This window comes from Mesoplodon bidens (assembly GCF_964165515.1).
Source record: "Mesoplodon bidens genome assembly, chromosome: 6".
In the NCBI taxonomy this organism is placed as follows: Eukaryota; Metazoa; Chordata; class Mammalia; order Artiodactyla; family Ziphiidae; genus Mesoplodon; species Mesoplodon bidens.
In genome coordinates, this window is record NC_138162.1 from 93232670 (window position 1) to 93242466 (window position 9797).

The window sequence follows — 9797 nt, forward strand, 5'->3', positions numbered from 1 at the left end:
ATGGAGAATCTCTTTTCTTTGAAAGACATTTTTGCTATCTGGCTGAGATCCAGCCCAACTTCCTGGGTGATTGATATCATCCTTGGGTTCCTGTGTGGACTGGGGCTCTTCCTAATGTTACTCCACTGCTTCCAGAGTAATCTATTCTTAGCACCACCTAGGAAACATAGAAACATCAGGAAGGTAAGAAACCTTTGGCTTAATCCCAGCAGAGATTCTCTCTTTTTTTCTTATTCTTATTTCCACTTTTCTAAACCACGTAGAGAGACTCCTGAGATGGGAACTCTCAGAAAAGTATAGAACATCATCCTTCTAGGGAAAAGCCAGGCCAGAGAGGGGTTAGAGTGGGCATGAGGATTTCTAGCCTAAGATCTTAGACCAGGAGTTCAGGTATGGTAGAGGGCTCCAGGGCAAGTCCCAAATGCAGTGACTAATGGTTAAGGACTGGATTACTAAGAGTTCAATCTCTGCAGGAAGGCTGACCCCTGAGCCCTGGTTCACCAGCCACCTTCCCACAGCGGGTGTCTCAAGTGAGACCTTCCTCTGTGTTGGGGCTGAGCCCCTGAGAGCCTGAGAGAAGAGGCTGGACTAGAGGTCTGGCCTTGGGAAGCAGAATCCTATCTGACAAAGCTCACGTGGGCATTTAGGTCTGAGAATGTGTGTGTTTCTTGATCAGAGGAACAGTGACAGAAGAAATCTATGGTGATTAAAACTTAAAAAATCCTTCTTGGGCTTCCCTGGTGGTGCAGTGGTTGAGAGTCCCCCTGCCAATGCAGGGGACGCAGGTTCGTGTCCCGGTCCGCGATGATCCCACGTGCCATGGAGTGGCTGGGCCTGTGAGCCATGGCCGCTGGGCCTGTGTGTCCGGAGCCTGTGCTCCGCAATGGGAGAGACCACAACAGTGAGAGGCCCGAATACTCCCCTGCCCAAAAAAAAATAAAAAATAAAAAAACCTTCTTTGCACTCCTCAAAGAAGAAAAACTGAAAAGATTGTTATCCACTTTAAAAATAAGTAAAAGGGGAAAAAACCCCACAGAGTTTTAGTTAAATGTAGAAAGTCATGTTGTTCATGAACACAGCTTGCCTAGATAGAGGACAGTGAGAGTTGGGTGTTAGCCCCTCACTTTTTCTTATCTCTCAGCATCAAGTAAAGCTGAAGGGGAGGAGCAGGAGTAGGAAGAAAAGTGGATCTTTGAAAGGTAAGCCTTTGCCATTCAGCCCTGCGTGACCCGAGAGTTAGCTTCCATCTCTCCTAGTCCTGAGGCCCCAGCTTCACGGTCTCTGAGAATGCCAGTGGCAGAGCTTATTCCTCAGGAAACAGAGCCTGAGCCTAATTAACAGAGCCTAATGAACGTGGAAGCACTTTGCAAAGGACAAACCCTTTTCAAGTGAGACTTACCATCACTGTCAGGGACATGTGGCCTTGGACACTGATACTTGGGCTCCAGAGTCTAATCCTCCAAAGATTTCCCTTAAAGGGCCATTGCACTCAGCCTCCTGAAAGGCTCTTAGGCCTCTGCCTTCACCACCATGACCCAGTCTCCTGATTTCCAGCTTTCAGAGATTGCCTGGAAGAACTGGAGGGGACTCACGACCTGGTTTCACTTCTGCAAAGGTAAAGAATCTTTCCCCTTCTCTCCTGGGTCGTCCTTCCTCCCCGAGCCTCTAATGTGACCCCAGCCCTGGAAGGGGGAGCCATGGGAGGGCGTGGCTAAAGCCCTAGGGTGAAGGAGAGCAGGGGCATTATGAAGTCAGTGTGGGGGCAGAGGAGGGTTCTTGGGCTGCAGGTGCCCACCCCTGCCTGTCCTGTCCAGCCATCCTGGCCCCATCTGCTCTCCTACAGCTGCCTGGGGAGGCTTCCTGGCAAGGGCAACTTTCATCAGCTCTCATGTCCAGACCCTCCTGGTGAGACGTGCAAAGCAGTGCCTGCTGGAGCCTGTGGAAGATACTGCTTGAAGGGTTGGGAACCCTGCATGAACACCTCCTGTAGGGTTTCCTTCCCTGATCCAGACACTCGAGAGGTACTGGAAGCACATATTAAAAGGTTTTCGGTAAAGCACAGGTGGACCCGACCCCTCAAGGTCCTCAAGCCCATAAATCTCTTTAAGTCGAAAAAGTTCCAACCCTCCACCATTCTACAGTTTGCCACTTCCCCTTCAGCCACCTGTGTATCTGGGTCCCACTCAAAAGTCAAGTGTGCTGAGTTCCTGGAGAAACCTCCTCAGGCTCATTCAGGAGAGAAGGTGATAACAGAAGAGTCAGTTCCTACCGTGAAGAGGCCTCTCCTTGCCCCCTCAGCTGTGTGTAAGGAAATCCAGAGTGCCCTGGGAGCGATTCCATCTGCTGACTACCATGGGCCCTCAAAGGCTTCTCTGACTGGACAGGAGGACAGGCCACCTTCTCAGTCCCTCACACTCAGCCTTGTGGGCAGAACCTGGAAGAGTGAGAGTGTGGAAGGGGTCAAGAGGGACAGCCTAGAGCCAGGTCCAAGTTCAGCAATGGTCAGGAATGAGCCAAGAGAGGAGAGTGGTGGTCAGGCCTCACGAGACCCCTGCCATAGGGTAACAGTGATGGAGGTGAACTTCGGATCCCAATCTTTGAGAGGTGAAGAGGCCAGGGAGGCTGTGGAGGCCAAGGAGTCTCCTGCTCTTCAACCACAGTCTAGTGTTATCTTGGAAACCAAAGTGTTGACAAAATCCCAAACCACAAATGTACATATGAGGAGTTTAGAGGTGCCAGGGGCCAGTAGAAGTTTCCTACTACCTAGACTGTCTGTTTTCCAACATCCAGGTGAGCCATGCCTTAACATGGAGGTTGCTAGTGAGTTTAACTCCAAAGTAAAGGTACAGTCAGACAACCAGCTTCAGGACTTTCCCAAACACAGGTTCCTTGCTGCAGACAACTTGGCTTCTCAGGTGCCTCAGTGCCATCCCCAGAGAGTCCCCACCAGAGACAGGTTAGCTTCCCAGGAGCCAAGTGGCCTTATGGAAGCCCAAAGGAGCCACCTAGGGCAGCAGGAGCCCAAAACTTCAAAACTCCAAGACTCATGGAAGAGCCAGAGCAAGATGATTGCCCCTACTTACAAAAGAGAGGACTGTAGGAGGCATAAACCAGGAGAGCATGAAGAAAGGTTTAAAGAATTAGGGACCTCTCAAGCTGGAAGTATGAGCCGCCCTGCCCAGGTCAGGGGAATAACAGACTCTATTGGGAGCAGATGTCTCCAGCTCATGCCAGAGAAGAAACATAACCCTCCAGAAAGCCTCTTCAGAAAAAGGATGAGGCTATTTTTAAAGTGGATTTTCCCCAAGAAAAAAGTCAATGGTCGAGATGCTCTGCAAAAAAAAAAAAAGCCCATATCAGCCACTGCCCAGAGTCACGGATCAGTCAAAAGCAGATCAATCTTGAAGAGTGAGACTGCTGAGGGTCAGGCACGCATGAGAGCTGTTGGACAGATCCCAGAAGAAAAAAGAGCAATTCACCATGGACTTCATGCCACAAAGTTAAATGAACACAAACTGGAATTCCAAGTCCCAGTATGTGGGTGCTTCTGCTACCATAGGCTTACCTCCTACCCAGAGCAAGGGAGAATGATGGGTTCTACAGCCTGTGGTCATAAAGCCACCTCCAAGGGCCAGAGTTGTTCTATCAGGGAAAGGGAAGTCAGACACCAACATAGTTTGAAAAGTGTAAGGTTCGACGATGAGCAGCTGGGCCTAAGGTGCCTCCCATCCTTGCCCCCCAAGAAGAGTTTGTTTCCAGTTAGTACCTGCCAGTATGGGCCAAAGATTCCAGGTGCCCCAGCCCGCCATCAACACTGTCCAAGGCATTGTCATCTTTGGGGAGGTGTCTTGCCTGGTCGACAGTAAAATCCTTCTTTAGTCTTCCCTTTAGTAGGAAAACGTATCTCCAAGTAAAAATTCAGTCCATGTAGAGAAAATGATTTTCTCATTAGCACATCCAAGATATTTAATGTTCCCCAATACATATATATATATATATATATATATATATACATTTTTTTTTTCTAATAAAAACATAGTGTAATGGCTGCTGTCTGTGCTGTGCACTTTGTCTTCTAGAAGGGAGGGGCATGGAGGGAGGTGGACAGTAGCATCACAAGCTTGCTCCTTGTCTCGTGTCCCTTCATTGCACCTTATGATACTGTCATTACACAAACCAAAATTACTCTAACAATGAGATGGGAAAAACCTATGAAACCCACACCCAAGGACCTGGTTCAACCAGTCTTTCTCCTTCTTCTATGCTACTTTGAACTTTATGCAACTGTAGTGGATAGGTTTACACGATAGGGCCGGACATTGCAATTCAGGCTCCAGGAAGTGTCAGAGCCAAGTGGATGGAAGTTTGGGGGGAATAGAGTATGGGCTCTGAGTTCAGAAACAGGAGAAATCTTGCCCCTGGATCTCTTGGTAGGGAATATCCAACATCTGCTCTTAAGAGTTCCTTCTCTCTCTGCTGAAGGCTGGGATTGAGATATGCCCTATGAACCCCTTTTAGCTTAGGCATAATAAAATGTACAGCATCACCCTCCCCCACCTCTGTTTTTCCTAGACTTTAGAGCAGCAACAAGGATGGCATTTCCAGCTCTGTGTGTGTAGGTGGGGGGAGTATCAGGGAGGCTGCTGAGGGCTGTGTTGAGTGCAGTCCCATATAAATGAATGGCTATGTTCATGGGTCACCTACCTTCCACTCTATGTTAACCCCAGAGAAGGAGTTTTGGATGAATGGAATAGGGGTGTGACTGTGGGTAGTAACTATCTGATGGTCAAACACTGTGAATTTAGGGTGGGATGTAGGTGTAGAAAAATCCCTGGATCGAAGGAAGGAGGCAAAGTGGTACCAGATTCCCATAAATGTGCAGTTGTGAAAGAGCAGCCCCCTGACATACAACCACCATCTAAAGGCCTAAAGGGGAGGAAAAGTTAAGGGTCCAGTAGCTCATCATGGCCCCACCCCAGGGTCTCTACCCTATTCCAACTCTAAGATCACAGACCTAGAGAAACCACCTTTAGGTCAAAACAGAAGGTCAAACTTATAGAAGTAAAGCAAATCAGGGAAGGTTAATCTCTTAACACTATATTTAATAAGCTTACACATCCTCACCTCTTGACTTTTAGGAAGGATAAGTTAACAATAGGTGTAAAAGCCAGGACTAGGGAACTTGGGATGTGACTCCTAGTCTGGTGACCTTCACATAAACACATGGCCCAAGGACTGCTCCAGGGGAGAGGTGGGGACTGGCCTGTGATTGTGTAGTAAGCCTTGCCTGTCTCCCAGTCCTTGATCACCCCAGAGCCTGGCAGGTGAAGAAGCAATCAGACAGGATTTGTGGTGGTGTGGAGGTGACCTGTGCAAAGTGGATGGGGCAGGGTGCAATCCAGGGGTGTTCCACTGATCTGCTTCTGGCACAGCTTTTCTTGTCTCCTGACCCCCATCCATATGGAAAAGCAGGGAGACGAGGAAGAATTTCTCTAGAGTGATTTGGTGCTTCCTGCCATGTGCAAGGCTCATGGTGGACACAGCTCCAGGTGGTGTCTTTCTCATTGTGGAGATTTCTGTTCTAGCTGATGCCCCTGATCCAGATGACAACAGAAATGGACCCCATCTCCCATCCCTGTCAGGCCCCTCAACACGTGGAATTGCTGTGACCTGGGGTGGAGGGGGCAGAGTGAGCACAGGACTGCTCACACCCCTGGTTTCTCCCTGGAGCCAGGCCCTACCTCTGGGCCCCAATTCCCAAGGCAGCCTCCAGAATAGGCAGAGCAGTGAGAGTGGAGCCAGGACTTGTGGGAGGGGTCGGTACCCAGAGGAAAGAGATGACAGGGCTGGGACCTGAGCCTGGCTGCTGCTGGGTGCTCTCAGGGGCACCCAGAAGTGAGTTCTGGGAATATGGGGAAGCTGGACTTGGACCCCTCTGGCTCCTGCTGGGAAGGTGCCACAGACAGGTGATGCTGATGGAACAGCAAGAAAACAGAAAGAAGCAAGTCCCTTTGCCCTTCTCTTGCTGCTCCGTCTTCCATAAGGTACAGTAAGACAAGAAATTGAGAGACCAAAAGAAAAAAAGAAATGGAGAGACCCAGAGACAATACACAAAGACTTCACAGACACACCTCCCAAGAGAGACTTCTCACGCAAACACCTTTCTCAGAGATCACATACTGACACCTCACACAGGGACCTCATGTTGCTTCACAGACCCTCAGACAGAAACCTAGCCCAGATTTAACAGATTTCCCAGAGATACCTTCCAAAGGGACCGCATACAGAGACTTCACACAGAGATCTCACCCAGAGACAACACACAGAGACTTGGCACAAAGACCTCACAGAGACCTCACATCTATTCTTCAGTATCCATTGACAAGTCTTTCTTAGTGAAAATGAAACCACTTAGCAAACTGGCAGCATGATAAAGATATTATCAGTTGTGCCCCTCTGAGATCCACCAGACACTCACTGTCAGCATTACTCTAAATGGGGAAATGTTTGAGAAGTTTTGTTCTTTTGTAATGTCACTTCCTCTGAACAAAGGAATTATACATTCCAAATGTAGATTTTCAAATTTCATTCTTAGGTGTTCATTAGCTTGAAAATCACATATTACATTATTTTATTTTTATTTATTTTAGAAGAATGAAGAAAATAATGTTTATTTCTTAGAAATGCATGTAGTACTCTATTTTTTTATTTTAAAAGATTTTTAGTGGAGTATAGTTGAGTTACAAATTTGTGTAAGTTTCAGGTGTACAGCAAAGAGAGCCAGTTATACATATACATATGTCCACTTTTTTAAAAGATTCTTTTCCCATAGAGGCCATTACAGAGTATTGAGTAGAGCTCCCCGTGCTATACAGTAGGTTATTATTATCTATTTTGTATATAGTCGTGTGTATATGTCAATCCCAATCTCCCAATTTATCCTTCCCCCCTTATCTCCTGGTAACCATAAGTTTTCATTTGTACCCTTTTTTTAGGAGAATCACAAATGTTAAGCACAACTAAAACACTGTCAGTCTCCAGTGAGAGAAAATATTTGTCCAGTTTTAGTTATCATCCAGTCAAATGGTATCTGGCACATTTTTTACTTTATTGAGGACAAAGCTTAAACTTGAGATGGCTTACTTGTTTCCTTTGGGAACATAAGAAAAAACTGCAACAAAGGTACTCTAGGAATGAAATAAACCAAGAAAGAAGCATCCGGACTCACATTCACTTCCCAGAGGGCTGTGTAACTAGCACATTATTTTGCACATAATAGCTTGTATTAGGTTTGTGAGGTTTGCTTTATTTTTTAACAGGCCAATAATCATGTGAGGATTTTTCACAAGTCAAATTTCTGCTTTTAAATTTTACATTCTGGCAAAATTATGCTTCTGAATATTATTTTATTTCTTAAAATGTGGTAATGCCCTAAAATGATATTACACAATCATAACGTTCAGCTAACATACTTAAAAAGATGGGCTATTAAGGATTCATTCTTAAATAATTCTATGAAATGCACATTTTCTAAGACATGCAGTTAGGATCCATTTTATATTCATTATAGGGTTAACACATTGCTTAAAAAATGTTTGAAAGATTATAAAATATATGACTTAGCCTATGGTTGACATTCTACATGCTACCTCATAAAATTACTGAGGGAAGGATGTCTTAATATCTGAATTGAAGGTAGTGTACATTTAATCTACATCTGGCTTATAACAATGAATAATGAAAGGCTTTCATTTATTATATATCTCACACTTTCCAAAGGGTACACTTCTAAAAGACTACTGATTTCTCACTGCGAATAAGCAACCTATTGCACTTGCCTTGGTAAAATCTATCTTAATGACAGCTGGTTGTCTCCCAGATTATCCATTGGTATTACAGCGTCACGGTCTTTTAAGAGGAGCAGGGCTGACACGAGGACTCTTTGGGCTTATTTCTACAAGAAATTTAGTTTTTCTATTCTCCTAATTAAACAATGTATAATTATTAATTTTTCCCTTTACTCCTTTATGTCGTTGAATCAGAAAGCAATGGACTCTGGTCCCGTATGTCATCTAAGACTCTATCAGATCACTTTTGTTTCAATAGTGCAGCTTACTCAGGTAAGTTTACTGATCAGAACCAAATGGGATCAATTAGGAAAAAGTTCATACAGGAAAATATCCTTTTCAAAGTTGACTATTTTAACACAGTTAAATAAGCGATTATTTTTTAATCCTTTGAGTTAAGATTGTTCAGGGTGGCCAAGAAAGTCTGGAAACATGAAAAATGTCCATAAAAGCACTTTATTACTATAATACGTTGAATGTGTTGCTCCTCATTATTAATTCACAGTTCATTAAGCTGGGCAAAATTACAATGAACAATGTGCATTAAAGCAAAATTCCCATCAACCATTTTCCATCTGTCGTACATTGTGTCAGATGATTTGTGTGTCTAATTTTCATGGAAAAACTTGTACCTTTACTCCAGAATAAGAAATCAAGGGGGATCAATCTATTAAAAAGATATTAATATTCCCAGACTCTGTGGCCTTCCGTATTTTCTTTTTAAGAAGATTCACCTAGTGCAAATCTTATAAATATTTTTACCATTTAATATGCCCAGACAAAATGGATACAAAAATTAGATAAAAGAGAAAACAACAAAAACAGATCCCCTTTGTTTTCAAAACATTTGATGTTTACATCAAAATATTTTGTTGAAAATGAAGTGATTTTTAATCTATAGTTAAAAGACACTACAATGATATTTAGAACATATTACAGCTCTGGATTTTTACAAATAGATTTTTATTTAAAACAGGTCTCACACTGATATCAAGAAACCAGGCACTCTAGAACAAAATGTGGAGAGATGGCAATTATGCGATGACTTCTTAATACTCCAAGGGAAAAAGATTGTTTCCAAAGTAGTCCATCTACAATATTAACCCTTAAGATCTCCTCCCCTTGATAGGTTTCAATATTATTTTCTCTTTTATACACACTTACTTTATAATTAACTCCTACAGGAGGACATTTCTGGAAATGTTCCCAGATATCTACAGCCACGCTTTCTGTCATGATCACACCATGGAAAAAGTAGGGAACATCCAGATCCTGATGATCCAGGGGTTTCATAATTACCCCTTTGAGGTCAGTCAGAATCATAATCATTCCCAGAACAGGGTCGGTCTTTACATTTGTGCCCCTAGACATGCAGATTGTAACACTACCCACCCAAAGGCAAGTTGTCTTCCTTACTCAGGTTTGCAGGGGCACCACTCACTGTGGTAGCTAGAAGAGTCCGTTGCCCCCAGCCCGGACGTGCATTCTCTACTCTCCACAGACATATCGTACTACAAATATACCAGTGGTGCTGATGAAACTTCCAGAAAGCTATAAAATAATGCATGCCAGGCACAGTAGATGAGGATTTAGAAAATGCTAACATCTTCTCTAGGAAATAAAGGTGACATACCTATGTGGCTTTAAGCATTTTTGTGCATTAGTTGGCCCCCTGGATCTGGGAAAAAGCATCTGATTTTAAAGTTTCTCAGCCTCGTTCTCTGCAATGAAATCTGAAGCTCTTCCTTCCTTCTCTGAGTCCAGAAGCTGGAATTGATACAGTCTGCCCTCTGTGATTTGTCTCTACCATTTGTTTCCAGTGACCACTTCAACTCAGATATCTCTCAATTCAGGGATCACTCCTAAACTTCAGGACGAAGGTCACTGCCCTTTTTATTCCCACCACAATTTTATGCTAGTAACCCTTTACAGTGTCAATAAATTTATTTT

General features: G+C 44.2%; 1 long non-coding RNA gene across 1 annotated transcript; it reads left to right on the plus strand.

The window, feature by feature from the left end:
- Positions 1-1004: 1004 nt before the first annotated feature.
- On the plus strand, positions 1005-1993 carry LOC308619429. Its single transcript, XR_014016184.1, has 3 exons — positions 1005-1199; positions 1555-1615; positions 1844-1993. It is a non-coding gene; the product is annotated as an uncharacterized lncRNA (long non-coding RNA).
- The last annotated feature ends 7804 nt before the right edge of the window (positions 1994-9797 follow it).